This window comes from Triturus cristatus, chromosome 3_2, assembly GCF_964204655.1.
Source record: "Triturus cristatus chromosome 3_2, aTriCri1.1, whole genome shotgun sequence".
Lineage (NCBI taxonomy): Eukaryota > Metazoa > Chordata > Amphibia > Caudata > Salamandridae > Triturus > Triturus cristatus.
The window spans coordinates 282,101,093-282,124,858 of record NC_140584.1 but is presented as its reverse complement, the minus strand read 5'-3'; the positions used below and the strand labels follow the sequence as shown (position 1 = coordinate 282,124,858).

The window sequence follows — 23,766 nt, the reverse complement described above, 5'->3', positions numbered from 1 at the left end:
GATGGTGGCCCTGCCCCGACTGCTCTATTACTTCCGCACACTGCCGATATGGATCCCGCAGAGGATCTTTAAAGAACTAAGGTCGCAGATCATCAGCTTCCTATGGGGGACGGGACGGAGACGAGTAGCCCTGACGGTACTGATGCGGCCTAAACTAGAGGGAGGACTGGCGGTCCCCGATTTTGAGTTGTACTACCTGGCGGCGCAACTACAAGTGCTGACACAGAATGTGGCCAGAGTATTCCGGGGCCCGGAGCCGGGACGGGGGACGGGCATCCAGAGACATGTCCTGTCTTACATAATCATGCAACAGAAGTTAGACCTGAGAGACTTGTCCATTGAGGAGAGGACTCTCCGGCTATGCTGGCAGAGGAGCATGCGGAGAGCAAAGACGGTGAGACCTTATGCACCGGAGCTCCCGCTGGGGATGCTGACGGCGCTGCCGCATGGAGGCGATTGGTCCCCGCTAGCGGAATGGGAGGAGCTGGGGTTGCAGATGGTGGGGGACCTCTATATCGATGGGGCGCTGGCCCCCTTCGGGGCTCTGCAGGAGCAGTTTGGCCTCCCGGATGGGAGTTATCTCCTGCACGCGGCGGTGAGCGCGGCAATACAGAAACACTGGAGGAAGGGGCTGGAGGAGCCCACTGTGGCGCTAACCTGCCAGTACGTGGCAATGGCGGCGGGCACGATCAAGGCGGTGACATGCCTACAGGCTAGACTGCTGCAGGAGGGGTTGGAGCCGCTTGCGGCACTAAAGGAGCGGTGGGAGGAAAGCATAGGTAAACCCATTCCGGACACGGTCTGGAGCCACGTCATGCGGAGGACATGGAAGGGTAGCGGGAATGCCCGCTTTCAGCAGGTGCACTTCTTCATCGTTCACAGGGCGTATTTGACCCCGGGAAAGATTAGCCGGCACTTTAAGGTGCAGGAGGCTGCTTGCCCGCGCTGCTTCACACTGGGAGCTGAACTAGAGCATATGCTGTGGGGGTGCCCGAAGCTCGGGTCGTATTGGGCTGAGGTGGGAGAGATCTTGAATACTGCGACGGATAGGGAGGTCGAGTTTGATATGGGGGCGTGCCTGCTGCTCTGGTTCCCTCACACAACAAAGACAAAAGTGACGAGTAAATTTATAGACTTGGGGCTTATGTTGGCCCAGAGAGAGATTACGTGGCACTGGAAGTCCCGGGAGGGCCCATCGATCGGGCGGTGGCTCTCCGAGTTACTAAAATGGTCAGGATGTGAGAGTGAAGTCAGAAGGCGCCAAGCGATTAGGACGGACAATGAAGCGGGGCTGGAGTGGGTAAGGGCATGGGAGCAGATCAAGCAGGCCCTGCAGGATTGCCGGCTCGAGCGAGCGGAACGGGAGCGTGAGGAGAACGGAGTTCCTTGAGGCTGAGGACAATAGATGTACCCCAGATAGCTGGCACGAATTAGAGTTAGGGACCACTGGAGGGGCCCGCAGCAGCAGCAGTTGGGGGGGGCGGGCTGGGAGGGGGGGGAGTTCCTGCGGTGGGAGGGTAATGCTACACTGAGTTGGGTGAAGAATGTAGCTGGTGGGACAGAAAAGCAGAGGCTCCCATGGGGCATGCACCAGGCACCGCTGTGAGGCGATAGTTGTGTTCCATTGCTTAACTATCCATCTATGCCGCCCGGCCTCCGGGATGTGGGCTGAATGGCTGTGTGCGTTGCTAAACCGAGGAATATGACCGGAGATTGTAGGGGGTGCCGGTTGCCCCGATGGTTATGTTGCTGAAAATGTTGCAATAAAAAACATGTTAAAAAAAAAAAAAATTAGTAGAAGTTTTGACTCGTGGAAGTTGTGGAGGTAGCGCAGAGGGTTAATATGCTTGCTGCAAATAACATGTACCATGCAGATAACAAAGTGGATATAATGTAAACAGGTCAGTGGGTTACTGCTTTTGTCAGAGACTTCCTTTTGTTAGTTTCAGTTTACTGTGAGCAATTAACTGTCATCAATGAACTGCGTGCAGACGTCAAGGTATAAATTAGAGCTATGGATTTTTTCCCCAGACTTTCATTATTGTAATGTTGCAAAAAGGGTTCATTTTGGGTACAAACAGTTCTTGCTATTAAAGAGATCCCCAATCCATTGTGTTACATTTTAAATTCAGAGTTTGTGCTTCTCCAGACCAAGTACTCTGCAACATTTACTATACATTGATTTACAGACCTACGATTGATTGTCTCTGTGTAATGCATGTGTTATCTGAAATGCTTTGACACCTTTCACTTTTATGAGTGACGCTATAAAATTAATTCAATGCATCTGAGGGAGAGGTTATGGAGACTGTTAAAGGGTGGTAGTGAGGGCATTCGTGACTGACGTGGTCGTTGGGGGCGCCAAAAAACATTGTCGCACTGGGCGCCACCAGTGCTAAAGCCGGCCCTGCGGAGGAGCGAAGGGTGGACTGGCTATGGCATCAGCTGCAGTGGCTAAGTGACTCCAGGATGGAACGACTAGATGTGATGGAACAACTAGATGTGTTATGATATCTTGTTTTTAGATTCGCCAGTGTGAGAAGTTGGCCTGATGTATGATGTCACTAGTTCTAGTGTACACCTTATATCAGTCCAAATACCCATATGGTGATTGGTTGTAAAGTCAACCTTATAGACCAGCTATCCTAGTGGTAGCATGGACAAGAGCAGTCTTAGGCTAAACTCTGAATGGCATGTGAAGCCAGCTGTGATACCATATATAATCCCTTGAATACCAAATGAAAGGACACCACAACAGATATATATATAAAATAAAGTGTATTTATTCTAGTCAAACCCTCAGCACTCTTTATGAGATTAGAGGTAAGTACAACACAGTCTTATTTAAGCATACATTAAGTCACACAGGTAAGTAATACAGTTAGGCCCTAGGGGCCACGCAAACCATATACTAAGTAAGTGGTATAAGAACCACTGTCACGGAAATAGAATAGGCCTAGGCCTAGGGAATCGCTGGGGCTACACTACACTAGCGTTAGTTAGGAAGTGGGAGGCCCACGGGATTCGTGTGCAGAGTGGAAACACTCACGCGTAATGCGTAAAAGTCAATAGCAATAGTACAGTTTAGAAAACGGTAGATTTAGGACACTTCCGGAGTAGCTAGGAAGTTGAGACTTGAAAACTAGACACTAGGATAGTCACTATCCTGATGAGCACCGGAGTACCCAAGTTACCTAGCCCACAGGCTGCGGGTGCATAGGGGTGAAGATGCGTAGTTTTCGTCGTCGACTCCTATGGATGCCTGAAGAAAGATGCTGACAGGCAGTCAGTGAAGAGTGTCCGGTGGATCCCAAGGCTGGGATCAAGAAGAGAGGAAACCTGCAAGCAGAAGGGACAGAGTCAAGGTCACTAGCCAGTGACCACGTGGAACCAGGAAGGAACCAGGCGATGTCGTGAAGATTGCAGGTGAAGGTGAAGCTTGTCGCTGCAGCCAGGAGGACCAGGAAGCGTCGAGGACGACCAGGACCAGGAGGCGAGCTGTCCCACGAAGGCTCTTGCTGTCGGCGGCGTCGAAGTTGGACTAGGACTCACCAAGCCTTGGCAAGCGGAACCCACGAAGAACGGAGGACTTGCTTCTGGTGCAGACCAGGAAGGTCTGGGGTGCTTCTTCTTTGCAGAGAAGCGGGAGCCGGTCTGGAGGAGCCAAACCAGCGCAGAAGATTTCAGGGAGCGTCGTCACAAAGGCCACTAGCCAGCGGGCAAGCAACCGGACAGACGCGGCAAGCAGGAAAATGCTGAAGGGCCCCACGCAGGACTCGTGGAGTGTGGGGGGCTGATCTTCGGTGCAGATGGTGCTTGGGGTTGGGGCTTCTCAATCCCCGGTGCACAACTTCGAGGCTACCTCAGAAGCTGCGCTTTAAGTTACTAGCCACTTTTTCCAGGTAGCCGGTCCCACGTCGCTCGTCGCCTCCACGGATCTCAGCTCTGCTGTAGATGTGGATCAGGGTCGGAGAAGTCTGGAAGTCAAGGCTCTGGTCAGGCTCTGCAGTCGGTTCCTCGTAGAACGTGGGCAAAGCAAAGGGTAGTCTCTTGGTGGTGCCTGTTTGCACAGGGTAGCCACTCCTTGGCTACAAGGGAGATTCTTCAGTCTTCTTCTTTTGTCGAATGTCGAAGGTCCAGAGTTTCTGTTCAGTTTTGCAGGTTCAGGATAATCTAAAGTCTTGAGGCCCAACTCCCACTCTTATACTAATCTGGGGGGCTGGGATACCTGCTAGGTCACGCCTTATGGGTGGGACCTGGGAGGGGGTTGGTTACACCCACTTCCCTTTGTCCAGTTTCGCGCCAGAGCTGGGGCTGGAGTGCCCCAGCGCCGGTTTGAACTGGACTATGCAAGGAACACCTTGTGTGCCCCAGGCATGTCTCATTCCTTTCAGCCCACCCTGCCCCAATACACTAAAGGCTGTCTGGGGAGGTGCTAGCACCTCCCCAAGCAGGAAACCTATTGTCCAGGCCTCCCTGGCTGGGATCACTCCCAGCTGCAGGAGGTCAGACTTGTGTCTGTGGCAGCAGCATCCATTTTGTGATGCTGAGGCTTTGGTTAGAGTTAAACAGCAAAGTAGGATTTTAACATGTCTCTCCCTCTAGAAGGGAGGAATAATATCCTCATCACCAGAAATGGTATGGGGGTATTATTCCAAAGTGTTAAGACACCTTACACGACATGTTTTGATAAAGCCAAACCATAGTTACCATAACCGTTTAAGATTATAAGGCACTTTAAGAGTATATGGTAGGCTATATCATAGAACAGCTATAAGGACTTGGTTCCGAAAGCTGCAGACAGGCTCAGCTCATGCTAGAGCACCATCTCACATGTTACCAAGCACTCTGCCTCCAGGATTGTTAAGGCCTGCCATAGGAGTGACTGATAGGTACACATGTGTCTATATATAAGGGTAGATATAGGCATACTATATCTAAGCAAGGGGTGATTACACAACCTTGCCCCAGCTGAGTGATCAGCCAGTTGTGTCTGATTGGAAGGCCAGACCAGGGGTGGCATAATACATGCTGCAGCCCCTGGGAGGCCTAGGGTACACCTATGCCCTGGGTACCTAGGGTACACTGTACAGGGTCCAATAAGGTGATCCTTACCAATTGGTTATGTACCTAGGGTACATGGAGTCCATTTTAAAGAGAGAGCAGACAGCCTGAGACCCTGAATGGCAGGATCTCAGGCCAACTAAGTCGAAAAACCAGCTAGACACTAGGCAAAAAGTTGGGGGTAACCATAGTCAGATATCCACCTTCCTACAGCCAGGTTTAAGGATAATGTTGAGATGAGGTTGCACTACAATTGTGGAGGCAATTGTTACTGCCTAAGGTAATTTCTGTGTCCATTAAAGTCATCTGATAATGTGGTTTGTACAAATAACCAGGCACAACTATACCACATACTCTTGAGTGCAGTTTTACCCACATATATACATACATAAACATATTATACATATATATATATATGTGTGTGCAAATCGCCGCCTGCAGCTGCCTCACTTGGACAGAAAATGACGAAGAGCGGACCCTGAAGATGGTGCCAATCAAAGTGCTTTATTTAATCGCCCAGCCAGACCGCCATTACGCGTTTCGACCCCCACTCGGGTCTTGATCACATGACGCGTTGCAACAGGAAAAGGCAGCATTTAAGGTACCATGACAGGAAATGACATCATCATAGTGCAACATTCAGCATAGAAAGCAACAAGTTACTACTAGCAGCTTCAACACGAGTACTGTGCAAATAATCATGCGTAATAATTTAAGCATCATTCAATAAATATATAAATATAAATATGAATAAATATATATGCTTATAACAGTTAAAAAGTAATACTTTCCTTAAAACACATAGATAGTAAAGGCTCGATACAGTGATATGTATAACTATACAACTGTAGGATTTCTAAACAGAATTTCCTCAATTCACCACATTCATTTGTGTTGAAAGTACTGATTCACATATCAACTGTTCCAACAATGCGCACAGTAATCAAGTAATTGCTTTTTCATTAAGGCTCTTAGTGCTGTTAATGTTTGTGCAAACAATTATGCCCAAGTGGGCCTTTTTCAACCTATGCCCGTCATAAATAATGTCCTGTAATTTACATACAAAATGTCGCTACAAAAATTATGTGCAAAACAGTGCAAAATTATATAAAACATGTAAACAGGGAGACCTATTACAGGCACTCCTGTTTACAAATACTTATCCACAAAGAGAGTATATCCAATATCATCTTAGACTATCGTTTCTTGATTATTAAAAAAAAAAGTGTTTCACTTAAAAAAAAAATATATATATATAAACATGACCAGATTATTTACAAAGCAGCTGTATTTCTCATTTAAATCGTAATGTGAGCCCACATTAAAATTCACCTAATGACAATGAATGGGAAACTATAAACAGGTATAAAAATCCTCACTAGCATTTAATCCAGCCGGATTTTTTGTGTCGAGCTCTAAAATGTAACGTGTCTCCAGGAGGCGCAATTTCGCCTCCCAATTACCACCACGTTTCATAGGTAAACCAGATTGGTCGCACACTGCTACACCTACCAGGCGTGTTCCCCCAATGAAAATGGTCCCTGAAGGTCAGCGTCGGCGGATACACCTATGCTCGAGTGTGAATGCAAGTATGCGTGGCGTGTGCCATCCCTGGACACGTGTTTCGAGGTAGTTGCCTCTCGTCAGCAGGGAGTAGGAAAATGTGTGGGGTTGCTGTGTAAGCTGCTAAAATCGTATCAGGTCTAGTACCTCTCGTAGCGCGCAGGTGCGTAACCATGAGTCCGTCGACTCCACCGTTTCATAGGTAACACCGTATCGATCACAAAATAGTGGAGAAAATTCGGGTTACTATCATGTTTCTGCTCGAAATGTCTAGCGACAGGATAAGCCTGATCTTTGCCAGTAATAGCCTAATGTGCTGGAGTATCCTTTTGTGGGTCGGTAACTTGGTACTACCAACGTACCTAAGCCCACACGGACACTCCAGCACATACACGGCAAACTCAGTTTTACACGTCAATCTTTTATTTATCAGGATTGGTTCAGATTTGAAAGGACTGGAAAAATGGGTCTTGCTGCATCCAAATTTGCACGCCGTACAACTAGGGCACTTTCTGAATCCCTTAACTTGAGCCAACCAAGTTGTTGGAATGGCCACCTCAGGGCTGTTGCTCACCAAACTATTGCTCATAGAGAATGATTTTCTAAATGTTAATGCTGGTTTCTTTGCAACTAAACCACCAATAACCGGATCCCCCTGTACCAGGTTCCAGTTACGATTGAAAATCTTCCTGAGCTCCTGATGTTGCCTGCTAAAAGTTAAGATGATCCTAGAATGAATACTAAAAGTAGTGTTACTTTGCACAGATTGCTTAACTTTAGGGATCAATGTATCACTTCTAGACAGGTTTCTCGTTTTCTTAATAGCACTGTCAATCATATTTAGTGGGTAGCCCCTGGCCAAAAAACAAAGTTTGCTGGCTTCCTGTGCACTCTCACACTCCACATCCGAGCTGCTAAGGAATTGTTGTCCACATACACCTCTACATCTAAAAAGCCGACTGACCTGTCATTTATGGTTGATGTGAAATGTAGGTTCAAGCAGTTTACATTAAGCATGTCCACAAATTCATGCGCACTTTGCTCTGTGCCCCTCCAAATAAAGAACAGGTCATCAATGTATCTTAGATAAACAATAGCATGATCTTCCATAGATGCCTTGTATCTTCCCATCAGGACCTGCTCCTCCCACAGCCCCATGTGCAAACATGAGTAGCTGGGGGAGAAGCAGGCCCCCATTGCAACTCCCCTAACTTGATGCTAAATCTGATTGTTAAAAAGGAAGAAATTCTGTTCAAGACATGCAGATACCATTGAGATCAACATTCTGTTATGTGCCGCACATTTCATCGGTCGCAGATTCAAATAGTGCTCTCCTGCCTTTAAACCATCACAATGCCTAATTGAGGTGTAGAGTGATGCTACATCAATAGTCATTAGTAGCATATCTGGACTCCACACTACATGCTCTATTTTACGTAAGAAATCAGATGTATCTTGTACAAAGGATGTCAATCCCCGGACCCAATCCTGAAGAAAATAGTCTATGTATTTGGAAGTGTTTTCCATTGCACTATTTATGGCAGAGATGATGGGTCTACCGGGCGGTGTTACAGTACTTTTATGAACCTTTGGTATTAGGCAAAAGGTGGGGATGACTGGATGTTCTTTCTTTAGAAACCGATATTCTGCATCGGTTAACAGCCCCCCACTTTTCCAAGCAAGTAGTTTAAGGTAATGATCATTCCATGCTGCTTTTACGGTGTGGATGTTGCTTTTTCTGTAACAAGCTATGTCAGCTAATTGTAGTCCAGCTTCTTCCATATAAAGCTGGCGTGGCCATAAGACCACGTTACCCCCCTTGTCCGCCTGTCTTACAATAATGTTGGTGTCAGATTCCAACTTTCTCATAAGTTGCTTATAAAAGAGATTTTGTTTATTAATCCCATGGCGGACTTTATTGGTGGCAATGTACAATTTTTTCAAATCTTGGGTGACAAGCTTGTGATACACATCCAAATGATCGTGCAGCATGATTGGCTGGAAGACTGATTTAGGTTTGAAGGGCGTTTCACAAGCCCCTCTGTCTCCCAACTGCACTCGTTCACTGTCCAGTATTACTCCTTCTTGCTCATTTTGCAGAGACCAAGCATCCTCAAATAAATCCAAATACCCAGCTGTCAACAGGGAAGGGCTGGTAGGATTCTTATCTGAAGGCAAAGCAATTTTCTTTTTGGGTTGCAACATATGGAACTTATTGAGCTTGAGTTTCCTCACGAACCGATAGGTATCCATCCTCACATCCGCGTAGTTAAAATTGCAGGGTGGGCAATATGATAGTCCTAATCCCAGGATTGTTGTTTCTGCCGTTGTCAATTGCATGTTAGTTAAGTAGATTACTGCGTTTTATATATATACACAACAGTGTTTCAAAGATCACCACGAGAATCCATGTTTTTATAAATGTGTTTGCAAGTCTCTCCACATTCATGGGGGGGGGGTAGTATGGGCAATTGGCTGCACTCACTCTGTCAGTAATAGGTAATTCTCAAAATCCCTTTTTATTACACTATCATCAATGGTCAGCACCCCACTCTGAAAATTGGTCCAGCAACACTGGCAGAAAAGCCTTTTTTGAAAACTCCTTTCCTACACTGACCCCACTCGTTCATCAGATTGTCTCTCGTTGACTCCCTTTGGGTAGTGTTAAAAAATTAAATATTTGTAGTTTGTGTGTTTTAAAAGTTTCTAATCAATAGGTCAATCAGTATTCATGAAATGCTGGTCAACAGGATCATTTAAAATTAAAAACATTTTTTGAAGATGACGTTTGTAGCAATAACAAAGGGAATATTATGCAGATAATTATGGCAACAACTACAACAAATACATATAGTTATGAATATTTGGTGAAAACAGACAGAATGGTAACAACTTTAATGTGAAGAGTCATAGGCATAAGCACCATAATAAACCATTATATTTAGAATACTTAAAGATAATTATAATTATATCGCAGTTCAAGAAAACAATCATTCAGAATAGCAGGCAATCATTAATAATTTTGGATTAAAGACATAACACCAAAATGTTATTAACTGATTTATAGAGGTTCCCCAACCTATATTTTACTTCCTCGTTTGGGCGTGCAACCATCTCCTGTCCATGGAGAATTGGGGTAATTCCGCGATGGACTGGGATTGTGTCCAATAGCAGTTTTAAGGCGGGGCTTATCCGTTCCTTGTTCATTTTCATTGAGTCTGAATACAATCAGTCTGCGAACTATGGCCGCCCCCTCTGCTGCAGGTGGACGGTGTGGAGACAGAAAGTTTGTGTTTGGGGGTTTCTGACTGACAGCGAAAGCTGCCCAATCGAATGGGAAGAAGGTGGGAAGAAACTGTGACTGATAGTGCTAGTCACCACTTAGGAGCAGCAAGCGGCGTTCTCTGGGAAAGGCTACGTAGTACCGCCCTATCACTCCTGGCAACGGACCTGAGGCGTGACGTGTGCGCGTGCTTCTGAGGCGGTTCAGTGCAGGTGCTGGGCAGGGTTATAGGCGGGGCCAGTGGGACCTGCAGCGGACCAAGGGCACAGGTAACGTGCTGAACTCCGGGGGTGGGAGGGAGGGAGCCCAAACAAGCGGTACTTCTCGGCTACCGGGGTGGGAGGAAGAAGAGAGGCTCAAGGACGAAGGTGTCTTGGGAAGTGGCGGAGGGTGTGGATGTTGGGACCTGTAGAAGGAACCGAAGGGTATCCGGGGCGTAGATAGAAACCGGATAAGGAGTAGGTAGGGACTGACGAAAGAATAGGAAGGGAGGTGGCTGAAGGAAGGGCAAGTGTCGGTGTTTTTATGTTTGGACTCAAGTCATCGGCAAGAGACGCCGTATGCGGGTGGGTTTTCGGGCTAGTGGAGGGGTATATATGAGTGTGAGGCACGGGTATGTAGGACAGAAGTACAGGGTTGGTTGGTAGTTGAGTAACAGCTTAGGGTATGTGGTACGTGGGAGCGGCATCCGTATCTAAGGCAAGAAGTGGCTGTTTATTCTAGGGCCGGGACTTATGGGGGGAGTCCTATGCTGCATTAGGGAGTAGCCCTGTAGTGGTCCCTAAAAACCACAAGAGCTCAGGCTGACCAGCGGGGGACAGACCTCTATGGGCTCCTGGTACCTACATTGGTCGTGGTAGCGGGTAATGTGACCCCTGAAGGAAGGGCAATCGGGGTTCCAGTGACCCAAGGTAATGGCTGAGGCCGTCCGCGAGGAACTGTTGGTGACTAGAAGTCCAGTACTTTGTCCCTAGCAGTGTCCACACCACACACACACTATCCCTGATCTCTGAATTTCTCTCCAGCAATTGTTTCTAGCACATTCTGTGTTGTGCAAAACTACTAACATCTGCCATAGCTAAGTTTATTCTGTTTGTAACTTCCGTGAGTAAAGTTAGCACTTTTGAATAATAAAATAACCATGCTCTGCCATCAACTTAGTGCCACTGGCTTGCAAAATTGTAGGTACCATAATTCTACTAATACATTTTAGTTATCAGGAAGATCTTTATGAGCATAACGAGCACAGTTGTTATTTGTGTTAAGTGTTATTCATAGCAAGATGATTTTTGCTTGGAACGTTTCTCGAGTTATTGGTATTTTTTGTGTCGTGTATGGTATTATAGTTATTGGCGGTGTTAACTAAATCAAATGTATTCTTGAAAACATTATTTACGGAACAACTTAAAAGACCGCCGGACAGAATAGAGCTCACTATATTTGTGTTCTATCAGTCATTAGCATGGAAGTGTTATCGTTGTAAGTGTTGAAAGTTTCTGCTTTTATATTAGAGCATTTGGATCTTTCCCCCATTGAATTCACGAAGCGATACTTAATTGGGCACAACTGAATTGATTCGAGGTGTTGTTACTTCTACTTCACCATAGCAAGTAGACACCTCCAAGGAGAGAGGTATTCATGAAGTTGCAGCAGGAGTGTTATCCCGAAGTGCATACTATGACAGTGTTGAAGTTTACGCATACATCGTGTCAGGTTTTTGTAATGCTTAATTTGAATCTGGTTTATTTCCAATGATGATGCTGCGGTCTCTTCACTGCAACGGTTTTCAGCAGTGGGCCTTCACCAACACAGCAGTGTCGGAGAAAGCCATGTGTTTGCTCCTCAGGATCACCGCACGTTTATTATTGTTAAGATCGCTAAATGTATTTACCCCTTTCAGATCTTTCTATCAGTTTACTCATTTTCAGATCTGCACATGTGGTTAGAACCTTCCTGATGTCTCAATGTGTTTATCCCTTGAGTTTACTCCATGTACACATTCTATCGGCCAATATGGAACAATAAATAACTGGGCTCTCCATCACAGTAAATGGGCGCTTTGAGGACAGGGAAGAAGTTGAACTTCTTTAAATATTACATCAATTTGAATAATCGCGCTTCACTAATACATCGAGTAAACTATCCCCCACCACCCTAAAGCCTACCCCTCACATTAAACAGCCCTCAACCATTCAGCAATACTCCTTTCTTTTCACTCCCATCCTTCAACACTTGAACCCAGCTGCCCTTATCAGCTTCCTGTTGCAAGGTCCCCTCCACCCGCTCCCAGCAAAGCCCCAAACCTTTCTGAGCCCAATGTATGAGTCTTGGGTCTACCTGCTACCTATCCTAAGTGACAAAGAAACCTAACCTCTCTCCCTATAATTCTTGCAAAATATAATGCCTAGCAAAGGGTCCAGGAAACATACAGTAATCACGAGACAGGTCAAAACCCAATATCCCACCTGAATTCAACAGCTAATTGTGGCTAGACACAAACACTGGCAGGGGGCACAAAACTTTGCTTTCCTAATGGGACCACAGTGCACCTCAAATGTCACCTCAGACTGTCTTCAACTGTCACTTTTACCCCGCCCATGCTACTTGAGTTAACCAATCAAGGACCCACCGAGGCCTGGATTGTCCCAAGTGCCAAAGCACCCCGGGGAAGGGGTACACCTTGCAGGCCGCTGCCCCCCCCGTGCCACTTTAAGATTATTCCCAATGTCCCATTGAGAGAGTTTCCAATGTACACCTCCTTGAGGTGTTCCCGATGTCCCCCTTTTTGAGATCGATTCCTCTTTTTACCACTTTGAAATCTCACAAGTTTACCCTCTTGTGTCTCCTCCGTGGATTGCTCATTTGTGATCCCTATTTGTTTACCTCTTTGAGATAACTCCTAGTTTTTACTCCTTTGAGTACCCTTTGAGAGCTTCCAAATTTTGCCCTTGTGAGACAGCGCCCGCTATCCATGCCCCTGTGAGGCCGTACCTGCCGAGATTGCCACTTTAAGATCACCCGCTGTGTTTGCCCCTATGAGATGGCCCCTCTCCATGACCTTTTCTTATTGTAGCTGTTTGACATCGCCCCTTCCGTTTGCACTTTTGAGATTGTTCCTGTGTTGGGCCCTTTGAGATTGTATTTTTGACCATTGAACATAACCTCACCGTCCCCAATTATGATTGCCACCTGTACTCACCCACTGCTCCCAGCTTTCTATCACTTTAAAATTCCACCTCTTGCCCCTAGAGAACTCTGGCCGTTAGCCCTTTGAGTTTAGTTATTTATATAGTGCTGTGCTTACCCCCCCCCCCACAAAGCCCATAACGATTTAGTAATAATAGTACATAAAGCTGACAATTAGCAGAGGCCAGCTCGCTTCTAATTGCATGATGATGCAAAGTATTCTCTTAGCGAATTTTTACAAGTAGCCAATGACGAAGCTGGTCTAATCTAAACCAGTAGGTTATTCCATACTTTAAGGCTGTAGAGACTAACAGAAAAATTAGTGAAATAGAGATAATGTACAGTATGGACGAGGTATAGGTAGAAAGTACAGTGAAGCAAAGCAATGGTTGGGTACATAATGAAACAGATCAAATATAACACCTAGCCAGAGAATGAATGTATTTATAAACAGTACATACCTTCAGATCGTCTGATGCTTCTCTCTTGAGTGTCCACCAGTACTCCTCATAATTGGACACCGTTTATTTACCACTTGTCCCTTGTGTCTAGCTTTCAAGTTCAAGTTTCAAAATGATTGGTGGTGTTGGATACCTTGACCCAGTTTGCGCCGATTTGGCACAGATCACTGTCTTAGTCATATTCACAGCACAAAAAAGGTCTTGTGATGCTAATTCCTGAAAGTGGTGAACTTTCCTCTCAAAATTACTAAAGTGGTTCAAACCTTCATGGACCCCACCCACTGCACCACATCTGTTCCTTAAACTCAGGAACTGTAAGACTCCATAGACATAATCTTCATTGATTAGTGATGACAAAATTAGAGCTGTCCCACTTTCTCCTATTCAGACCCTTACCTATTAATCTCCTCCCTCTCCTTCCCCTGGCCAAGATTGCATTCTCTGAAGCTGTCGCTGCAAGACTTGCACCCCTAATGAAAGGCTCATATCCAGCAGAAACTCGTGTCCCAGGGACCTGAGCCGCTGCCCTTGTATTATAACATTCAAACATTAGCCCCATCCATGGTAATCTTTGCTAAAAAAAAATGATACCTTCAAACTACCAATGTGTCCATCTCACTGAAACACTACCTGACCCTCCCCTCCCCTCAATCTCCTGAAAAACTCTACCGCGCAGTTCCTTACAGCTATCACTTTGACCCTGGAGTCTGGCATCACCAACTCCGTGCTTATTTATAGATACACAACATTGTAGATGTCAACAACTGGATTGTACTGTAAGCACAGGACAGAAGCGACCTTAGTCAACAATGTCTGGGGCAATACTTTAGACATGGCCAACCAAGAAATACTAAACGTTTGATCCTATTCCCCACTTTCAGTGTGATGGACCACCATATCATTCTACACCAATCGGTAGCTTATGCCCGTGTCCATTTAATAAAGTTTTGTAAATCCTTCGTGATAGAAATTTCACAAATCGGGTTAGGAAATGTAACATCTCTAACAAGCCTTGTCATCTGCTGTGTACAATAAGGGGACTCTCCCTTCAGCCCTCTTTTTCATAATGTATGCAAAAGACCTGTTGAACCACCTAGAACCCACTTACTCCTTTTCTATTCTCATGCAAATGACAAACCAATTTATCCGCAAGTCACTGTGAATGAATGAATAAATATGTCTTGTAAAGCGTGAACTTTGCCCAAGAGCGTCAAGGTGCTACGGATAGGTACAGATGTGAGAGGAGCACAGAAGGGACCCAACGATTAAAGGGTGAAAAGCCATGTTTTTAATGCCTTACGAAACAAAAGGTAAGAGTCTTTCCCAGAGATCGACAGGGGAGGGAATTCCAGAGCTTAGAAGCAGCAACAGGAAAAAGCTATTCCCCCCCCTCCCCCCAGCTCTCCTGAACTTGGGAACTACCAGCTAGTTTTTGCTGGCAGACCGCAGATGTTTGGTAGGGACATACCGTAGGATGAGCCGTTTAATGCCTTAGGGGCCAGAGTTGTGAAGAGCCTTATGGACAAGGGAAAGGGCCTTCATCAGAATTTTCTTTCCCAAGGGAAGCCAGTGTAACTTACGAATGGATGCCACAACAGACTGGAATTTGGGAAGATCCATTACAAGTCTGGCCGCTGCATTCTGTACAAGCTGCAGTTTGTGGATGGAACCCCTGTTGATGTCCAGATAGAGCGCATTACAATAATCCAATCTGGACAGGACCAAGGCCACCACTGCCTGCTTTTGGGAAGAAAGGTAGAGACAAGGAAAGATCTTCCTAAGAATCCTGATGATGCCAAAACTGGTGGAGACTGTTCTGTGGATCTGGGGATTAAAGGAGAGAGAACTGTCAACTATAACACCAAGATTCTTTGCATTTGGAGCTAGGCTGGGACAGGAGCCGAGCATTTCGGGCCACCAGGAGTGGGACCAAATGGATTGTTGGCCACCAAATATCAAGACTTTTGTCTTTTTTTTACCATTGAGTCGCAGATAGTTGTCTACCATCCAGGAGGCCACAGCCTGCATGCAGCTCTTGAAGTTTGCAGCAGACGCCTCAACGCTGTTGGTAATTGACACAATAATTTGTGTGTCATCCGCATAGGACAGTGCCTCTAGCCCAAAGGATCTAATAACCTTGGCCAATGGAGCGACATATATGTTAAATAGGGTTGAGCTCAGTGATGAAACCTGTGGGACTCTGCAGAAGGTATGAGTGGCGTCGGGAAGATAGTGATCCAATTTTAACTTTTGTGACCAGTCCGTAAGAAATGAGGACAGAAGCATCAGAGTGGTGCCTGTGACCCCAATCTCACTAAGACAACTAACCAGTCTCGTAGGCAAGATGGTGTCAAAAGCCGCAGTTGGGTCTAAGAGGAGTAGAAGAGATGTATACCCAGCATCTACCTGGATGCGTATGTCGTTCATTGCAGATGTTATAGTGGTCTCTGGGCTGTGGCCACTTCTAAACCCATGTTGGGAGCCATCAAGCAAACAATATTGCTCCAAATAGGAGCTATGATGCTTCTCCAAAATCTAAGCTGGTACTGGTAGCAAGGAAATAGGCCGGTAGTTTTTTTAGTTCAGAGGGATCCAGTGTGGCCTTTTTTAGTAACTGTTTAACCACTCTCTTTTCCAAGTGTGAGGGTACTGCCCCGATGCGATGGCTGCATTAAGCGCAGAGGTAAGGTGAGGGACAATCATATCCCTTCCTAATTTCATAATCTTCAGGGGGCAAGGTTCCAGGGAAGAACCAGAAGTAATGCCCCCAAGAAGACGATCAGTAAGCTCTGAGGACAAGGAGGGGAAGGCGACCAATTTTGCTTCTCCCTCACTGGGAAGGGGGGAGTTAATGAGAACAGAGCTGATAGTGGAGGCTGTATTAACCAGCTCTGAATTGAGGTTGTGCGTGAAGAGTATATTTCTGAAATCTTAGAATGAAAATATTTAGCCATCTTGTCACAGAGATCCTGTGAACTGTCGATATAAGCAGAGACGGGAGGAGAGGAAAGGTAATTAATTACAGTGAATAGTTCTTTCGAAGATCTAAGAGATTCTGTCATTTGAGAGTAGAAAAGGGACTTTTCATCTTTGATAGCAGATTTGTAATCAGCTAATTTCTTTTTATGGAGGTCTCTTTCAGTTGGGTTGCAATGTTGGTGCCATATCCTTTCTTGATGGCGGCAGGATTGTCTAAGCTTCCTTAGCTTATCTGGGAACCAGGGGGCAGTGGCCTTTTTTCTGCCTGCAAAGTATTCTTTAAGGGGAGCGAGGGAGCCAATAGCCGTCAACAGCCAGTTGGAGAACTCTATAGATGCCAGATTGGCTTCAGAATAACTAGTCCAATGAAGATTAAGAGTAGTGAGGAGAGCTTCCTTATTAAGATGGTTATCATTTCTTTTCAGTATTTTTCTGTTTCCTATGTTTGGGACCTTGTGAGAAAAAGGAATCACAAACGAGGAAGGAACAGCGTAATGGGCTGACCAGGAGAGCTGAAGTGGCTCCATTACCGTGATGCGGGAGTCATTAGAGAACACCCCGTCCAAAATGTGTCCCACCTCATTAGTGGAGGTTTTTACCAATTGTGGTAAGCCACAGCAAGCCAGGGTTCCTATTAGAGTTTGCAAGTCTTTACAGGAGGACTTCTCCAAATGAAAATTAAAATCCCCCAAAAGCGTCAAGTTAGGTTTCACCAGGTAGGGTTCTATACGATTAGTGAGGACCTGGGTGAAAGGTGACCTAGGCCCAGGCTGGGCGATAGATTAAAATTCTGGAAAAGCTTTCTGAAGAGAGTATTTTTAGAGAGAAGTATATTGCTTGGTAGGGGTTGGAGGAAGTAGTTAGCGGCTCAGTGTGGTGGGTATAGGAATCCCTGAATAGAATCCCCAACCTCCCACCAACTCTCCCTACCCTGTCAAATCGTGAGAATATATATCCCAGAGGGATAGCATCGACCAGATCAGGGCTGGAACATTCCCTTTCCCATGTCTCAGTAATAAAGGCTCAATCTGGCCTGTGAGAGGAGACAAAATCACAAAACTCCACTGAATGTCTAATCCGGGATCTAGCGTTCATGAGGTAGCCTAAGAAAGTGTTCTCCAGGGACGAAGAGGGAAGAGGCGAATCATCAGCAAGAGTAGGGAAAGATTTTGCCGGGGATAAACAAAAACTGCAGGTCGGGCAAACAGGCAGCTGATTAAGTGTGTCATCTCCCCGGTTTATAATGTGACAGTGAGACTCGCCAGACGTGCATCGCTAAAGAGCTGTCTCTTGAAATAGGTGACCGTCTTAGAGGTGTCCCTGGTGAGACAACCAGGGGTCCTGGCGCAAGGCGCAGATGGGCTTGCCTTTGGCGCGCCGGCGGCGTGACCGCTGGGCGTCCGGCCCAGCCTGGTCTTAAGAAGGCTGGGCCGGAGACTGTAGACAAAATCCATTCACAAAAGTTTCTGGCAGAGTCAAAGTGAACAAAACTCACCATCTGCAAAACATAATCCTCTGACTGGGCTTGGGTACCTGGTAAAAAGTAGCTGCCATATTCCTGCCTCATTTACTTTGGCAAAAATTGTCGCTAAACAAAGATCAGAAACCTGAGCATCTGAAAATCAGACCTCAGCCTTTAGAGCCAGATAAAGCTATGTTGCACCAATTGGATCTACTCAAAAAGACCACCTTCTTAATTCCATCTGATACTCACCCACGGTGGTTGCATACTTGTACGCGCTCGCCTTGGCTATGACGTACTATGCTATAGGTCTTGCTATAGAAAACTAAAAGACTTGAAAAAGTCACAAAGGGCCATATGTAGGTAAATTACATTTACCGATTCTTAAATACCGAATTTTACCGATTCGGTATTTATGAATCGGTAAATGTAATGTAGGTAAAATAATACCGAATCGGTAAGTGTCGGTATTTTAGAATCGGTATTTACCGATTCGGTAATGGCAACTGGCTTCCCATTCATTCCTATGGGCCTGGAGGCCCATAGGAATGAATGGGAAGTCAGTTGCCATTACCGAATCGGTAATGGGGGAGGCATCATCATGGGTGGCAGGGTGTCACATTGACACCCTGTTGCACCCCTGATTCGTCCATGTGTGCAAATGTGGCGCACATACATGCCCTAAGGGCATGTATGTTTGCCACATTGCACACTTCAAAGTGCACAAAAATGCTTTTTTCCAGCTATTCGTCATTTACCATCAACTTTTAGTTGGTGGTAAATAACGAATCCCCACACCAACGACACACTCCCCCTACATCTCATTTCAGGATTCGGTATTTACCGAATCGGTAAAATTACCGATTTGGTAATTTTACCGATTCGGTAAATTACCGAATCCTGAAATGTGCCCCCTACATACCAAAAGCCTAAATACCGGTCGGTAACGGGATATTTACCGAAAATCGGCCATTACCGACCGGTATTAGGCTTCCTACATATGGCCCAAAATCATTCGCTGTACCCCATTTTCGGTCACTGTACCGATCAAACCAACACCCACCACTGTAGAAGCCTCCCCTGTCTATACATTAAACCTAGAACCACCTTTAAAACATTAGGCTTCATTTTTAACCCCTTTAGAGTGGGCTTTGTGATGTTTACATTCTCTGCAATACCTATGTAGTTAAGCAAATGTGAACATCATGCCCTCACACCCAGGGCATGGAAACCCTCTGATGCTTGCACCATAGTGCTTCCCTTTGTAGGCCCTCCTCTTCTGGCTGCTGGGGAAGTGATTGTCCAGCAGCCTCCTCCTTTTTTTATTTAGCATTTTTCAATGCCTGATATTAGCCATGCTTTTTTTTTATATTTGTGTATACAAATATATACATAAATACAAACATTATATATACACATACACACATGCACATATTACCAGATTGGCAAAAAAACAAAACCCTCTTCCTATGCAAACTAGGTCCTAACTATACCTACTGGCGACCGCCAGTAGTTAGGACCTAGTTTCCATAGGAAGAGTGTTTTTTTCCCCCATTAACTGTAGCGCTGCTTGGACAATTCCTCTTACATAGGCAGCTACTAGAAGATTGCCGCCAAATGTGGAGCACAATAGATATAGAGCCGCCCATGCACCCGGTTATACATGCAATCCTGCAGATGGGCCCTGGGCGACACCTGGTGATGTGGCTATATAAGGCGGTGCGAGCACTGAACCCACTTACTCTCACTCCACTCCGCAAGAAATGGGAGACAGAGATCCAGAGATCACTCCACGATAAAGAATGGGAGCGGGCACTGGAGTTCCCCCAAAAAGTGTCCTGCAACTACCGCATCAAAAACATACAATTTCACATACTACACCGCACCTACCTGATACCCGAAAAACTTCAACATTACTACCCAAACACGCCCTTCACTTGCCCAAGATGCCCAGAGCCCAACGCGTCCTTTCTCCACATGTTCTGGGACTGCCCAATACTCCGAGCTTACTGGACAAAAATACATGCCACTCTTTTAAAAGTCACAGGGCTTACAGACATTAATATGTGGGAGGCTTGTGCGCTAGTCAAAACCGAACGCTGAAAGCACCAAAAAGTAGAGGCACGCTTCCTATCCCTAGCGGTCCTTCTTGCTAAAAGAAGCATAGCGATGCATTGGAGAGCACCTGCAGGGCCACTGCTAGCTGCCTGGAGGGGGGCGGTTTGCAAATGGGGAGCCTCATGGAGGAGGCGCTTAGTTCAGAAGAAATTAAAGGCACCCGTAAACACCACATATCCATGCAATGGGCGACGTTTCTTCATTCCTTTAAACAGGAAACAGGCGCGCCACCATCGCAAGGCACCCGTTCCCCTACAGGAGAGACGCGTCATGAAACGGCCCAGTGCAAAAATTGTATATCAATAAAAATGATTTTACAAACAAAAACTTCAGCGCCGCTTGACGAATCTTCACGAAAATTTCAAAACATATACTTTAGTCAGTTCAGCTGTTGTATTGAAAGTTCCGGGGTGATCCGTCAGCAGGGGCCAAGAAAAAGGGGGCGTCCCAAAACGCATTTCCCCCATACGGGCTTTGAACACGTCTACAGCCCAAACAGCTGAATGGAATTACACTAAATTTGGCAGAAAGGTAGATATTGTTCAGGAGATCAAGCTTTTTGTGATTTGGTTTAAATCCGTTCAGTAGTTTTAGAGGTTTTAAAGGTAAAAAATATAGACATACAAGGATGCGGATCCCACAGTGCCAGTGCTGTAATCTGATTGGCTCCCAACACTGCAACCAGGAAATGTTGGCAGCCATCTAGGAACTCGGCTTGAGCTGAGTTATGTTATGTTACTTATATTTATAGAGCGCACGGCTACCCGGGGGTGTCCGGGCTCTGGTAGCTCAACTCTACTCAGAACTCTTTTGCAGGAAGGTGTAGCTGGAGGATTCTATAAGTTAAATAGCCAAGTTTTGAGTGCTTTCCTGAATGCGAGGAGGTCAGTGGAGTTCCTCAGCGTCCAAGGGAGGGCATTCCAAGCTTTGGCCGCACCTGTAATGAAACTTCTCTCTCCCCCCCCCCCCCCCCACCCCCCACGTAGCTTTCTTCGTGGGTGATACGCACACAAGTTTGGCTCCTAGTGAGCGCAAAGTTCTTTTGGGAGTGTACCAATCAAACTGGCAAATCAAAAATTCAGGACCCTGGCCATGTAGCGCCTCAAAGACAATGCATAGAGACTTAAACTGCACCCGTTTCCTAATAGGCAACCAGTGTAGTCTTTAAATTTCCTTGGCGACAGATGCAAATTTGGGGGTACTTGTCCTCAGTCTTGCTGCTTTATTTTGCAGGGTCTGCAATGTATTTAAGCACCGCTCTTAGATATTCAGGTAGAGCCCATTACAATAATGCATCCGTGATAAGATAAGGGATGAGACGACCGGTCGTAAACTGCCTTCCAGCAGGAAAGATTTGACCTTTTTAAGCAGTTTAAGAGAGTGAAAGGTGGCCGAGGTTGTGGCATTTATCTGGTCCTCAAAGCTCAGTCTATAATCCACCATAACACCCAGATTTTTTGCCTTCCTCGTAGGTTTAGGGAGTGTGCCCAGATCTGATGGGCATCAGTCTGGGGTCCAGTAATTGTCCTTATTTCCGAACATAAGGATCTCAGTTTTGCCTGAGTTTAATTTTAGGCAATTTGGTGTCATCCAAGTTTTGACTGCTCCCATGCAGTCATGAAACTTCTTGTTCACTCCTACTTCTTGTCCCAGTAGCAGTGACGCTACAATTTGTGTGTCATCTGCATATGAAGTAAGACTGAATCCATAGGATCTGATCAGGCGGGCCAACGGCGCCACATAACAATTAAAGAGGGTCGGGCTAAGGGACGATCCCTGCGGCACTCCATATGGTAAAAAAAAAAAAAGGTTTGGAGTAGAACTTTCCTAGGGACACTGTTTGTGTTCTATCAGTTAAGAAAGCTTTTATGAGTCCCACAATAAAATGTCTAAAATAAAGAAATGGCGGCTGGGTAGGAATTCCCAGATCCCCTAGATGTGGTAGGACCCCGCTGAGGATAAAAAATATATTTTCTTTTCAATTTTGCTGCAAATTCGCAGCAAAATTGAAAAGAAAAAAATAAACAAGCACTGCTTCCGCGCGTGTTATTGAAGTGGGCCCGAGCCCCGGGGAGCACCACCTCCCCTAGGCTTTATCTTTATAAAAGGAGGGGGGCTGTGCGGATTCACCCTTGTAGGCTTTGTTGAAGAGAAAGGGGGCGAGTCACTGAGGTCTCAGCTATCCTGCTGTGGGGTACTTGATAGTGGCAACAAAAGGGGTTCTTTGCCCCTATTGGCTCTCAGCAGCCAAGTGGACTTCATCCCCCTGCCAGTAGTGTGCCAGGAGGCACATTTGCAGAGTGATTGAGAAAGGGGGCGGGCCTCCGAGGTCTCCGCTATCTTGCTGTTGGGTACTTGTGGCAACAATAGGGGTTCTTTGTCTCCAATGACCCTCAGCAGCCAAGCAGACCTCATCCCCAGTGGCGTAACACAGGCCCCGCATACCCCGCGGTGCGGGGGGGGGGCAGCTGACTGTTCATCCCCCAACTGCTAGTGTGCCAGGAGGCCCCTCTGCAGAGTGGTTGAGAAGGGGCGGGGCCTCAGATGAGGTCTCGGCAGTCCTGCTGTGGGGGTCTTACTTGTCGCAACAATAGGGGTTCTTGCACCCCCCCCCCCCCCCCCCCCCGCGACCCACTGCAGCCGAGGACACCTAATCCCCCAACCAGTAGTGTACCAGCAGGTCCCTTTGCAGAGTGGTTGAGAAAGGGGTGGAGCCTCTGAGGTCCCATCAGTTCCACAGTGGGGTACTTCCTGGCTGTAACAGGAGAGGTTCATTGCCCCAACTACTCTCAGCTTCCAAGGGGACTTAAGGCTGGCAGAGCAATATTCCGCCTGTTCACGGGACTCAGCAGAATTGGGCTGAGTTTTTCGGTTGGTCCACAGAATTCCATGGAGTGAAACTCTGCAAGCTCCTCCCAGGCCTTGCAGAAAGAGGAAAAATAAAGGTCAGCTGAAAGAGGGAAAATAAAGGTCCTAAGTCAGTAAAAAACAGGTAGAAAATGAGCAAAACTCGCTCAAACACTCATGCACCCACTGAGACACTCACTCTCAAAGGTCACAGATTACAGTTAGGAAATAACATTTAAAAAAATAAACATTCACTGGGAAAAAAACAAAGGTTACAGGGACGTTCGAGTTGGGAAATAGAATAAAAAACCTTAGAAATTCGCTTTAAAAAAAAAAAAACCTCAAAGGTTCTAGGGACGTTATAGTTAGGCTCAGATTTCACTCGTACAAAACCATAGAAATTCAGCAGTAATAGTGACCTGAGCTAACTATAACTTGCGCCCTCGCAATGCACTGCTTATGACCTCTTATATTATATCACTCCAGACATGGTTAGTGACATCACTGATGACATTTCAAATGACATCACTAATATCATCCACAAAACCATTTACACTCCCGTGCAACATCTCATACACCCACTCAAACAATCACTCGCATATAAATACTTGTGCACCCACTCACTCATGCATAGAGCCACACGCACTACTCAGTCACTTACACACCCAGTCACTCACTCCTATAGATACTCAGAAACCCACTAACTTACACATACAAATATTAACACACACTCAGTCACCTAAACAATCACTGAGACAATCCCATAGAGCCTCTCTCATACTCACTCACACATACTGATGCTG

General features: G+C 46.1%; 1 protein-coding gene across 4 annotated transcripts in view; it reads left to right on the top strand.

The window, feature by feature from the left end:
- Window positions 1-23,766, top strand: part of EPB41 (erythrocyte membrane protein band 4.1) — a 796,630-nt gene that overhangs the window by 11,477 nt on the left and 761,387 nt on the right. For 2 of the 4 annotated variants that reach the window (XM_085647620.1, XM_085647608.1), the window contains exon 1: window positions 10,073-10,179. The exons of 1 other annotated variant lie outside the window; for it this stretch is intronic. The gene's annotated coding sequence lies outside the window, so the exon portion shown is untranslated. Of the gene's footprint in view, window positions 1-10,051; window positions 10,180-23,766 lie in introns of those variants that run through there. One more of the 4 variants, XM_085647621.1, reaches the window with a different exon arrangement.